The 12,620-nt window shown below is 45.8% G+C and overlaps 1 long non-coding RNA gene across 3 annotated transcripts in view; it reads left to right on the forward strand.

The window, feature by feature from the left end:
* Positions 1–12,406, forward strand: part of LOC105880526 (uncharacterized) — a 30,560-nt gene extending 18,154 nt beyond the window's left edge. For 2 of the 3 annotated variants that reach the window (XR_012914507.1, XR_012914506.1), the window contains 4 exons: positions 1,574–1,720; positions 7,859–7,960; positions 11,562–11,658; positions 12,313–12,406. This is a non-coding gene — a long non-coding RNA (uncharacterized LOC105880526). The remainder of the gene's footprint in view (positions 1–1,573; positions 1,721–7,858; positions 7,961–11,561; positions 11,659–12,312) is intronic. The other variant, XR_012914508.1, reaches the window with a different exon arrangement.
* Positions 12,407–12,620: the final 214 nt, after the last annotated feature.

The raw sequence follows: 12,620 nt of genomic DNA on the forward strand, positions 1-12,620 counted from the left end.
GGCTCCTCAAAGACATAGCTGAACTCATACATCAACAGCCCTGAAGCCTATATATATATATATATATATATATATATACACATATATATATATATATATATATATATATACCCTGCAGATTAGCTGTTTTTATTAAGAGAAAAACTCCCGTGGAGGTAAGGATCAGAGGGAGGTGATCTGCAAAGATGCTGCTCTAAGGACAAGCCACAAAATAAATCTGACTGACAGTCTCCCGGGATCCCAGCCAAGTGTGATAAATGCATCTCTTTTGACTTAGGTGAGGTGGGGGCCCCTGGGGAGTTGTTGTGCTTTCTCCTTTCAGAGAATGAAAGCTGTATTACTCTGCTTTCCATTCTCCTCTGGCCACTAGGAAGCACAACACCAAACTTGTTGCTGCATTATACCTGTGTCGAGCCATATAAATGGCAATATTTGTTTCCTCTTCTTTGTCTCAGTCAAGGTTTTCTATTTGTGTTCTATTCCACTAATCTTATTGCACAGGACTACTGTAGATTCTTCCTGAAAAGAGATGAGGCATAGATAAATGAACCGACAACACACAGCCATGGGACCAGTGTCTAAGGAGGAATAAATAATATGGGCTTCCATATGGAGACTGCTGACCTAAGTGGATCGGCTTTCTCAAAGCACAGTGCACAAATCCCCACGATGTCAAACCACGAGACAGTTTTCAGGGTCAGTAGGATGTAGGATCCCGCTTAGAACCATACGCAGTGTCGACACGGTGTGTCCTCAGCTTAATCATAGGATTAACCATCACTGGGGGGAGGAGGTGGCAGCGATGAGGGGGCATAGGAAAGGACAAGGTTAGCAGCAGGCCTGACGTCAGGGTAGCAGACAAGGACATTATGAATGAAGTGACGCTTTAGGTGAGACTTTTCTCTTCTGAAGTGTGAGCTTCCTAAGGACAGTGAGTACTGCTTATTTATTTTCCATTCCTCAACTCCTAGCACAGTGCTTGGCATACCCTAAATGAATTATTTCTCTTTTAACATTGTTTTTTATTTTCCTCCCAAATGTCAAGACATACAACTATAAACATTGGGGAGTGTATCAGTTTATGTTTCCATGGGAGGAAAGACCTCTTGGGCTGGGAATCAGGAGACCTAAGGTCTGGACCCCACCACTAAGGAGCTGCGTGATTCGTACACAGGCAGAAGAACAGCACTTGAAGGATATAGGTTAAGTCAGACTACTTGGATTTAAACGCTGGCTCCTCTTCTACCTGTGTGTCTGCAGGCAGTCTCTCAACCTCTCTGTGCCTATTTCCTCCTCTATAAAAGGAGGTCAAACACCTAAGGGATGTTGAAAGGATTAAATGAGTTACTATATATGAAGTGTTTAGAATATTCCCTGGCCCATACTAAACATTCATGGTAGCTTTTGTTATCCTTAAGAAGTCACTATGTTTTCTTAAGCCTTAAATTTTGCATCTTTTAAGAGTCAAGTTTGAACTGGGTAAGAGATGTCAGACACACAGTATTCATCACGATTGTCTCATTCTCCGCCCATGACAGACATCACTAATTGATCACAGCACTCTCTCCCACAGAGTACAGTCATAACCTCAACGTCTTCTCCAGGACAATACTCCAGGCGGCCACTGCCAGTTTTTCAGACTTAATGCAAGAAAGGAAACCTTATTTGCCATGCTTGGAAGAGATCATCTTAAAGGTTCTGTGGTTGTCAATGAACAGAGGTAAGAAAGGGTGGGGAGGTCGTGGGAAAGGGCAGGGGTCCACCGGTGTGAGACCTTGCGCACCATTCCGGGTCCCATCCCTGATCTACGACCCCTCCAGACACACGGCACTGAGACGTTGTTATTCCTCCGCTTCCCCCCCCGGGGACAATGGCTGGACTGTTTTCTCCCTTTGCAGCATAATTGCAGTGATAAAATGGTGTGTGGCTAATTGCTGGGTAGGCCACAAACAGAGCAGCCCCACATGTAATTTCAGACTGGCAGAGACTGTAAATTATTCAACATGATAACCCGAAGATTATCACAACGTGTGCAAGTGGAGGGAACGTTGCAGGGAAATGAGAGGCCGGCTTTTAAGTGAGGGTAGTTCCAAAACCTTGGCTGAAAGTGAGGCATGTACTCTGGACAGAAACACAACAGGGCAGCTGAAGCTCAGGGCCGGGAGAGGCCTGTGCGTTCTCATTCACCAGGAACTTCAGTTTCCTTGTGAGAATAATCAACTGCTGGAGAAAGTTGTCGTCTTCCATGTTCCAGGGGGAAAGGAAGAGCCCATATCATGAGAATCCAGAAATAGGACAAAATGCCATGCACCATATTGATGGCCATCGCCCAAATGAAAGACCTTCCATCAAGATGGAACTTCCTGACTTCCCTTTCTGTTAAAGCTGGGCTGTTCTCTCGGTTACTCACAAGTCTTCTTTTGCTGCCCTCTCTCCATCAGAGGCCTCGCCCCGTCATCAATACATCCTAACGAAGGCCACCCCCCTTCCTTTTCTTTGCATTCCCATTGCAAAGGCCTCACTGAGCATGAACCATCATGGCAGCCCCCGGGCCCTGACTCCCTGGCTCTGGCTCTTCCTGTGAGTTGCCGCCTTTTCCCGATTTCTCAGGGAAAGCTCTGATCCAAGCACTTCTCTCCTCCAAACCCTTCCTCAGCTTCCCAGCCTGGCATTTGGGGTCCTGTGTCATACACAGCTCCACCTACTTTTGGGGCGTCACTTTCTGCTACTTCCTTCCGCTCCCCCTCTGTTCTCCCCCAATGGCCTATAAGCTGTTCCAGGGTCACGCCCTCCCCTCTTGGAGCCTTGGCGTGGCTGTTTACCCCCCTCAACAGCCAAACACCACGGCGAGGGCTCCTCCAGCCAGCCCCTACCCTGCCTGCTAATCTGCCATCAGGATAGCTGGGGTGTGAGGCTGGGGGAGCCAGAGGGGTCACAGCAGGGAAAAACCCCTTTAGAATAAATCTTCTCTTGCCCTTTATTCCCTACTAGCTTCAGTGCTGTTCCCTGATTTCCCCAACTCCCTTTAAAGCCTTAAAGTCAAAGCCATAATATTCTTATGGGTTCCAAGTGACTTTTTTCCCAAAGAAACCAAACCTAGCCAGCTGGGTGTGGTCTAAACCATACCCCCCCCCGCCCCCTTTACCTCTCGTCCCATAAATCCACAGTGGAGAGAGTCATCCGAACACAGCCTCAGCTGGAGATCAAACCCTTACCACCTCCACACTCCGCACCTTCAGGATGGGACTGCTTTGGCCGCTCCCTGCCCCTTCTGCCCATCTGCTGGGGTGGCACGGTGCCTGCGCCAAGGTGGTTGGAGCCCACGGAGGTGCCAGGCAACAATGTGTTTTGATGGGCAGCCTGCAGAAGGTGGCAATTGCCATCTCTTGTGAGTGAAGGCCATACGCGGCGCCAGCCCTGGCAAGCCAGGTCTCTGTACACTTGTTCACACCTGTTGACTCTCCGGTGCCAAGAAAAGCGTACTGGAGCTGGGGACAAAGGTAGGGGAGAGGACGCTCTTCAGAGCGTCAGCCTCTCTTTGGGTTTCCTTGTGGGGGCGACAGACCTGGAGAGAGTGGGTCAGACCCAGAACCATGCCTGTGTCCGACACTGGAATTGCCTTGTGGCTCCGTGTCCTCTAACGCCAGTCTGTGCTCATTCAGGAAAAGGTCCCCAGCTGGGAGGCTGCAGCCTGGGCTCAGCTCAGCACAGACACACGCCTTGTCTCCGCGCCAGAGAAGACAGGCAAAGAGAAGGCCGTGCTGAGTTTGGGAAACTTCTTTCCACCATAGCCTAAAATGCTGTAAACCCTGATACGCTATGCTCACGTCACCTGGAGGCGTCCACTCCCGCGCTCGTCCACCTGTCCTGGAGAACTGCTGGCTTCTAGCTAGGACAGGAGTCCCGCTCCAGAGTCAGGCAGGCCTGGCTGTGTAGCTCAGCTCCACTTACTGACCGTGACCTTGAGCAAGTTGCTGACCTTAGCTGAGCCTCAGTCTCCTCCTCTCTAAAATGGGGGTAGACACACCTGTCTCCTTGGACTGTTAAAAGAATGAAATAAGACAACACAAGTGAAGTGCCTAGGGTGCTGCCTGACGCATAGTAGGTGCTCATCACATTACATCTCCTTTCCTTTCCTGCCCTGTCTGCCTTCATTCTCCATTCCAAATAGGAGAAGTGTTACAGGGGCCAAATAATACATTACAGGCATCAGGCCAGGAATGGGGCCTGGGGCCTAAACAACAGAAGAAATTTCAAGGTAAGGATGGTGGGGAAGAGGAAGGAAGAGAAAGAGATGGAAACAGGAGAGGAGAGACCTAGGGCTCCCTTTCCGAAAGGCCGCCTTCAATCTCTGCATGGCCTTGTCAATGCCTCTTTCCAATAGTGGATCGTGCCCTCAACTCCATCCCCACCCCAGTGTATCGATATCATTCTACTCCTTCATTCCAACTCCGCCACAACGGCTGCTTAGAATAATAAAAATTAGTGAGCAGAGCATATAGTGAATTCTCATCATCTAAGTGTCCAATGTATGTATACAGGACATCCATGCACGAAGCCTGACATTCTCTTGCTACTTCTGTAGTGTCTGCAAAGCACCAAAGGCAGTGACAGGCAGAAGGAGGGGGACACAAGGCATGCCTTGTCCTGCCCTTCAGGTTCTTTGGTCACGAGGCAGAAAGGAGCTCAAATAAACCATAAACAGGCTGGGCTGGACCTTGGTCAGAGGCTTCAACCAAGACCTAAGCAAACAGCTCTAAGGAAAAAATGACTTTGATTTGTCTGCCCTCCCTGTGTGGCCAGTGCTCGTGTGCCAACCTCATCAGTCAGGTCTGCCTCCTGCCACATGGCCCCTGTGAGGGTGGGACCCATATTCATTCCAGCAAGGGGCTGGGCGTATGGATGCACTCACTGACCCCAAGAGCCTTGTTCACTTTCGAAATATGGCAGCCCATGGGAAGTTTACTTGGGTAGTTTCTCTGACCCTGCTGGAGCTGCTTTAGTGGTGGCTCACTGGATTTGAAGGTTGAGTGACATACTTGGGGACAGACCTGGAAGCTGGAATGTCATGCGTAGAAATAGGATCTTGAGTCTATGGCTGAAAGCATGAGAGTCGATTCAGATATGCCAGAGATGCCCAAGGGATTTTCCCCAAGCACCTGCCCTCTGTAGTGGATGAGGTAGGTGAGGAAGGAAAGAAGGAGCAGTGGAATATTAGAAGGACACACACAGGCAAAATCCTGCCTGCTTCCTAAGCTGGAAGAGATGGGAAAAGAGGAGATTTGGGATGGGCCAAGGAATAACAATGGAGGTCTTGGAAGTGGAGGAAAATTCTTGTAGGGGCTGCTCAGGACTTTAGTCAATAGTGTAAGCCCCCAAAGTTCCAAGGGGTACAAAGGGTGCTAAAATAGAATAGATGGGATGGCTCTCCCAATCTCAAACACAATCTAGCTTTCATGTCCATAGGAGACCCAGAGAAGAATTGGCCTACCAAAAATGAATCAATTCACAAAACATTTAATGTAGTCCTACTATGAGATTGGAGAGATTGGGTCAATGGTAAGAGATTGGTCAATTGGGTCAATAGTAAGAGATTGGATCAATTGGTCAATTGCCAGGGGTCAATGGTAAGCTAAAACACACACAGTCCCAACTCTGTGAAGCTTTGAGCAAGCACTGGAGTCAAGACGCCTGCATTCAGAGCCTAGCAACTCCACAGAGAACTGGGTGAACCTGAAGAAGTTATGTAAGCTTAGTTTCCCCATCTGTGAAATGGGAATAAAAGTACTATATACCATTGCAAGAAATTTAGGTCAATAAATATGAAACGTCCAACTTTGAATCAAAAGTGTGGTTTATTATATCTCAAACAAGAAGCAGTACAATTAAAGTATGCACCTATACTATCGACACAGTTTTGCCATCTTAATGGTAGCTTGTTTATGACAGCAGCAAAGAAGCCTGGAGAGCGAGTGGCAATGAAAACTCGAAAGGCATTATCCACAGCTTGTTGAGGATTGAATATTTATTTTTGCAAGAAGTGACCCAAAGCCTGGAAGAAGTGGTAGTCAGTTGGTGCAAGGTCTGGTGAATATGGTGGATGACAGAGAGTTTCCAAGTCCAGCCTCTGTAGTTCGAGCAGCATTGTTTGTAGGTATTTCTCTGTTTCCACTTTGTCCCTATAGCAGCCCAAGTGGCCTTTTAATAGCCCAAGGTAAAATAATCATTATTATCATAGCAAACATTTACTGGGGACCAGGCACTTTAGGTATATTAATCCATTTAATTTTCCTAACCACACAACAGGGTAGGATTTACTATTATCCACATTTTGCAGATGAGGAAACTAAGGCAGAAGGTAGTTAAGTAACTAACCCAAGGCCACACAGCAAGTTAGGAGATAATTTGCTGAGGGGTAATTGTGAGATAGGCTCAAAATGGGGGTTGTTAGCTTCATCTTCCCAAGGTGATGGAGTCTCCTTGCCCCATGTAGATCAAACAACTTTATAGAAGTAGCCATGCCATTGACCCTTTACCGAGTGCATGTGCTAGGCACTGCATGAAGCGCTTTGCATACATCCTCTTGGGGTAGCCCTATGAGTGGGTGGTATTAGCCCCATTTTGCAGATGAGGAGACTGAGTCTCAGCATTTCGAGGCTTCATAGTGAGTGGCAGAGATGAGATTTGTGCTTTGGTCTTTGAGACTCCGAAACCCATACTCTTCCTCCCGGAGAGACAGACACGCAAGGATAAAGGTAGGCGGGCCAAGGGCTCAGATGAAGCTTGGAAAGAAGGTCTCCAGTGTCGCTTCTCAAGCCACAGTTCTCAGAAGGGAGGTCAGTGGATCTGCCGAGTCAGAGACTTGTGCCACTGGGCTGGGGCTGGGGCAGGGGCAGGGGCTGGCTGCTCCTGGCGGGGACATGGGAGACCTGGCTGCTGAGAGCCTGTGACCTTGTCAGACAGAAGCGAGAGCACCGCCGCGCGGCCTGGCCTGGGGCGGGAGAGGGACTCTGGTTCCTGGGTGATGGTGAGGAGCAGGGAAGGAAATGGACAGAGCTATTTTTTCCCCGGCGCTGGCAGCACGCCTGGGCTCTGCTGGCACTTGGGTGGCTTGTGAGTTCCAGATCACAGTGGCGCTATGCTGGGCGTCTCCGGCCGGCTGTGGGCAGAGAAGCTGGTTCTCCCAAGTCTTTTCTCAGCCTCATAATGAGGACCATAGTTCAGCCTTTTTGTGGGCTTTTTTTCTTTTTTGCCTCCTGGAGCTTCCTGTTTCAATCTTACACTCTTTGGGACTCACCAGCAGTGAGTCTGAGTATCCTCTGGGGATCAGCTTCTCACTGTGACCTTGGACGTGTCTCAGGGACTTTAGGCAAGCAGTTGTCCTCTGCCTGGAACACCTGTCTCACCCACCTCCTGGCACCCCTGTGCCATGCCAACGCCTGAGCAGCTCTCAGCTCTCAGCGCCAACCAAGGCCACCTCCTCCTTGAAGCCCCTTCTGATTCCCTGAGCAGGTGAGGGTGCAGGTTCCCACTCTCAAGCCCGGTAAGTGACTTCCCTTACAGCGCTTACCACATCTCACTTATTGCAGCTTCAGTTATAATTTCTGTGCCTATATTTGGTCCATTTCTGTCTCCCCCACTAAACCTTGAAACTAATCATGAAAAATAATGATCATGGTAAGGATAACGGTGACCACCACCATCACCACCACACCAGCTGACATCCGGGCAGCTGTGTCCTGGGCATGCTGCTCAGCTTTCCCAGGTATTATCTGATTTAATTCTTACAACAAGCCTGTGAAGTATGTATCACGAGCACTCTTCATTTTATTGCACTTTGCTTTATTGCATTTTGCAGATAGTGCATGTTTTACAGATTGAAGGTTTGTGGCAACCCTGCATCAGGCAAGCCTGTCGGCTCCAACAGAACGTGCTCACTTCCTGTCTCTGTCCTGTTTTGGTAAGTCTCACAATATTTCAAACTCTTTAATTATTATTATTATATCTGTTGTGGTGATCTGTGATCGGTGACCTTTGACGTTACTATTGTGATTGTTTTAGGGTGTCACACACCGTGCCCATATAAAACAGCAAATTTTAAAGTGCTGCGTGTGTTCTGACTGCTCCCTGATAAGATATTTCCACATCTCTCTCCCTCTTCTCAGCCCTCCCTCTTCCCCGAGACAAAGTGATATTGAAATGAGGCCAGTTCATAACTCTACAATGGCCTCTAAGTGTTCAAGTGAAAGAAAGAGTCGCACATTTCTCACTTTAAATCAAAACTAGAAATGACTAAGCTTAGTGAGGAAGGTATTGAGAGCCAAGATGGACCAAAAGTTAGGTCTCTTGTGCCAAAAACTGTTAGCCAAGTTGTGAATGCAAAAGAAAAGTTCTTGAAGGAAATGAAAAGTGCTACTCCAGTGAATACACAGATGATAAGAAAATAAACCGACCTTATTGCTGATAGAGAGAAAGTTTGAATGGTCTGCATAGATGATCAAATCAGCCACAACATTTCCTTAAGCCAAAGTCCAATCCGGAGCAAGGCCCTAACTCTCTTCTATTCTATGAAGACTGAGAGAGGTGAGGAAGCTGCAGAAGAAAAGTTGGAAGCTGGCAAAGATTGGTTCGTGAGGTTTAAGGAAAGAAGCCGTCTCCATAACATAAAAATACAAGGTGAAGCAGCAAGTGTTGATGTAGAAGCTGCAGCAAGTTATCCAGAAGATCCAGCTAAGATTATTGATGAAGGTGGCTACACTAAACAATAGATTTTCCATGTAGAGAAAACAACCTTCTATTGGAAGAAGATGCCATCTCGGACTTTCATAGCTAGAGAGGAGAAGTCAATGCCTAGCTTCAAAACTTCAAAGGACAGCCTGACTTTCTTGTTGGGGGCTAATGCTGCTTGTGACTTTAAGTTAAAGCCAATGCTCATTGACCATTCCAAAAATCCTAGACCTCTTGAGAATTAGGCTAAATCTACTATGCGTCTGCTCTATCATTGGAAAAACAATGCCTGGATGATATTGTATCTGTTTACAGCATAGTTTACTGAATATTTTAGGCCTACTCTTGAGACCCATTACTCAGAAGAAAAAGATTCCTTTCAAAAGGTTACTGCTCATTGACAATGCACCTGGTCATCCAAGAACTCTGATAGAGATGTACAAAGAGATTAATATAGTTTTCATGCCTGCTAACACAACATCCATTCTGCAGCCCAAAGATCAAGGAGTAATTTCAACTTGCAAGTCTTGTCATTTAAGAAATACATTTTGTAAGGCTATAACTGCCATAGATAGTGATTCCTCTGATGGATCTGGGCAAAGTAAATTGAAAACCTTCTGAAAAGGATTCATCATTCTTAAGATGCCATTAAGAACATTCATGATTCATGGAAGGAAGTCAAAATGTCACACACTAACAGGACTTTGGAAGAAGTTAATTCTAACCCCCATAGATGACTTCGAGGGGTTCAAGTCTTCGGTGGAAGAAGTAACCATAAATGTGGTAGAAATAGCAAGGAAACTAGAAATGGAACCTAAAGATGAGACTGAATTGTTAAATCTCAAAATATGGTATATGTATATCATGGAGTACTATTCAGCCATCAAAAAATGAATTAATACCTTTTGCAACAATCTGGATGAAACTGGAGACCATTCTCTTAAGCGAAGTATTGCAAGAATGGAAAACAAATACCACAGTACTATTAAATTGGACCTAAGTGATGAGCATTCATGGCACAGATGGAAGTAAAACAGTGGAAATCAACCAGCAGGGAGGGGTAGGAGGGGAGGGGCAAGAACCTACCCAATGGGTACAGAACACTATTTGGGTGATGCGCACAGGTAAGATGCTATCAAACAGCATCGCATGCTACAGAGAAATCCTTTGCAAAAGAAAAAGTCAGTCGATGCAGAAAACTTCATTGTTGTCTTATTTTAAGAAATTGCCACATACACCCCAACCTTCCACAATCGCCACTCTGATCAGTCAGCAGCCACCAACACCGAGGCAAAACCCTCCACCAGCAAAAAGGCTACTGCTCACGTAAGGCTCAGAGGATCATTACCATTTTTTAGCAAGAAAGTTATAGGCACTGGGAAACCAAAAAATTTGTGTGACTCTCTTTATCGTGACATTTGCTTTATCTCAGCGGTCTGGAACCAAACCCACAATATCTCTGAAATACGCCCATACTATTCAGCTGTTAAAAGATAATGAAGGCCGGGCGCTGTGGCTCACGCCTGTAATCCTAGCTCTTGGGAGGCCCAGGCGGGTGGATTGCTCAAGGTCAGGAGTTCAAAACCAGCCTGAGCAAGAGCGAGACCCCGTCTCTACCATAAATAGAAAGAAATTAATTGGCCAACTGATATATATATAAAAAATTAGCTGGGCATGGTGGTGCATGCCTGTAGTCCCAGCTACTCGGGAGGCTGAGGCAGGAGGATCACTCGTGCCCAGGAGTTTGAGGTTGCTGTGAGCTAGGCTGACGCCACGGCACTCACTCTAGCCTGGGCAACAAAGCGAGACTCTGTCTCAAAAAAAAAAAAAAAAATTAAAAAAAAAAAAAAAAAAAGATAATGAGGTAGATTTACATGTGCTAATATGGAAAGATAATATTATTAAGTGATAAAACTAAATTGCAAAATAGAATATATAGAATAAAGATAATTTACTTTTTAAAATGCATCTTTTGTCTTGCACTGCGTATACTATATATAATGCATGAAGTAAAGGAACAAATCTAAAACTATACACATCAAACAGCTAATGATGGTTAACTCTAGGGAGTAGGAGTGGAGGGGTAGGACTTTTTACGCTTTTCTTACTCTGTGTCTGCATTGTTTGAGTGTTTTTGGTGACCAACACCTACTCCTTAGCAATTAAACAATGAATAAATGTTGTCTTTTGTTTTGTTTTGTTTTAGAAGGGCACCTACCCATCTCCTTGAAAATCCCTCAGTAAACCTAAATTAATCCTGGATTTGTGCTTCCTTGGACAAGTGCGCAGCCACTGTAAATAATCTGTCACCACCCACCTGTCCTCCCTCTTGCCTTGTCCCCTCCTGGATTTGGTGGGCAAGGAAAGCGAACATGGCTCAAGTGTGATTTTAAAAAAAAAGAAAGAAAAGAAGGAAGGAAGGAACCAAGGGAAGAAAGGAGTAAGGGTAAAGGGAAGAATGAAAGAAGGAAGAAGAGAAAAGAGAAGCCCTTTTAAGTCCCTTTCTTCTCCATGTGTCCCTTCAAGGGTTGCATCATCCTAAGCAAGGAAGAAGAGCACCGCAACAAGAAGAACCACTCCTAGTATGGGGTGCTGACTCTCTGTTTGGGTCTTTTGCATATATAGCTCCCGAGGAGGATTTTAACCCTTAATTCTGCCTTGAAAAGGCAGAAGCTATGTGACCCCTCAAAACTGCAACCTCTCATGTCTCAGTTTTCTCATCTGCATTATGGGGCAGATTCCCCAGCTCACAGAGTTTTGTGAGGCTCAGATGAGACCCTACTTAAACAAAAGGATGATTCCTACTCTAATTGATATTATTATTGTCCCTCCAGCCACCGAGCCAGAGCAGACGGCGCCCGCTAGCATGGAGTGCAGTCATCGACATCCAGTGGTTGCCATGTGGTTGCTCTTTAGAGCTGCTGAAAAATGGTGACTGTGGAAATAATTTTAGTCCCATTCATAGATTTTTAAATAACTGACTGTATGCAGAGCAGAAGATTGGGCTGTGGGGAGGGGTGGTCGCCAGTACCACGCAGCTGCTATGGCTGTGAAAATTTAACCTCAAGCAGCCTAAACATTCATTTTACAATGTACACTGCTGATTACTTAATTATGTCTAAAATATAAGTCAGACACACTACAAACCCCAGGGAGTAAATTACACAGATCTATGAAGCAACATCTATGCACTCATTCTGGTCTCACATTTCTGAATTATCTTTTCCCCCCAGTGAATTTGAAAAACCTCTTCCCTTTCTGCAAAACGTATGGCTACTGCAAACAAATGACCATTTTCTCAGTATTCTAAGCTCGGTGTAAGAGAGCCCATCTTCAACCTAGCATTACGGACTCTTACCAACAGGTTCTTATCTTTGTGTATATTTGAACTAGGAGATCTACATATGCTTGATCTCAGCATGAACCTCCGTATGACCTGATTTTGTTACCATGGTCACCAATTAGATGAGTCTTGTTGACTGCAGAACAACAGTCAAAGGATTTCTATTAAGTTCCAGGGTGGAATAACATTCATATTTTGTGAACGCACTTTATAGGTTATTTTCCCCATTTCCTTGCCCCTAGGTCTGCCTCCCTCTATCTGCTGAGAATGTGGTTGTTATATAAAATTCAGAGAAAATGCTTCCTGGAGCCAGTAATTAAATTTTCTTGCAAAATGAATGGGTCACCTGGGACATCTCCTCCTTTATTCTCCCTCTGGGATAGAGGTGTGTAGGTGTTACTCAGAACTCACCTACAATCATCCTTTTTCTAAATAACCTCATCCCTGTTCTATGGCCACGCATGGATACACCTATGTGAAAATACACTACTACCTTTACTGATATCAGCCATCTATGTGGGCAGAACACGTAAGGGTGTTTTTGAAAGGT

The sequence above is a fragment of the Microcebus murinus genome, chromosome 23, assembly GCF_040939455.1.
Source record: "Microcebus murinus isolate Inina chromosome 23, M.murinus_Inina_mat1.0, whole genome shotgun sequence".
Lineage (NCBI taxonomy): Eukaryota > Metazoa > Chordata > Mammalia > Primates > Cheirogaleidae > Microcebus > Microcebus murinus.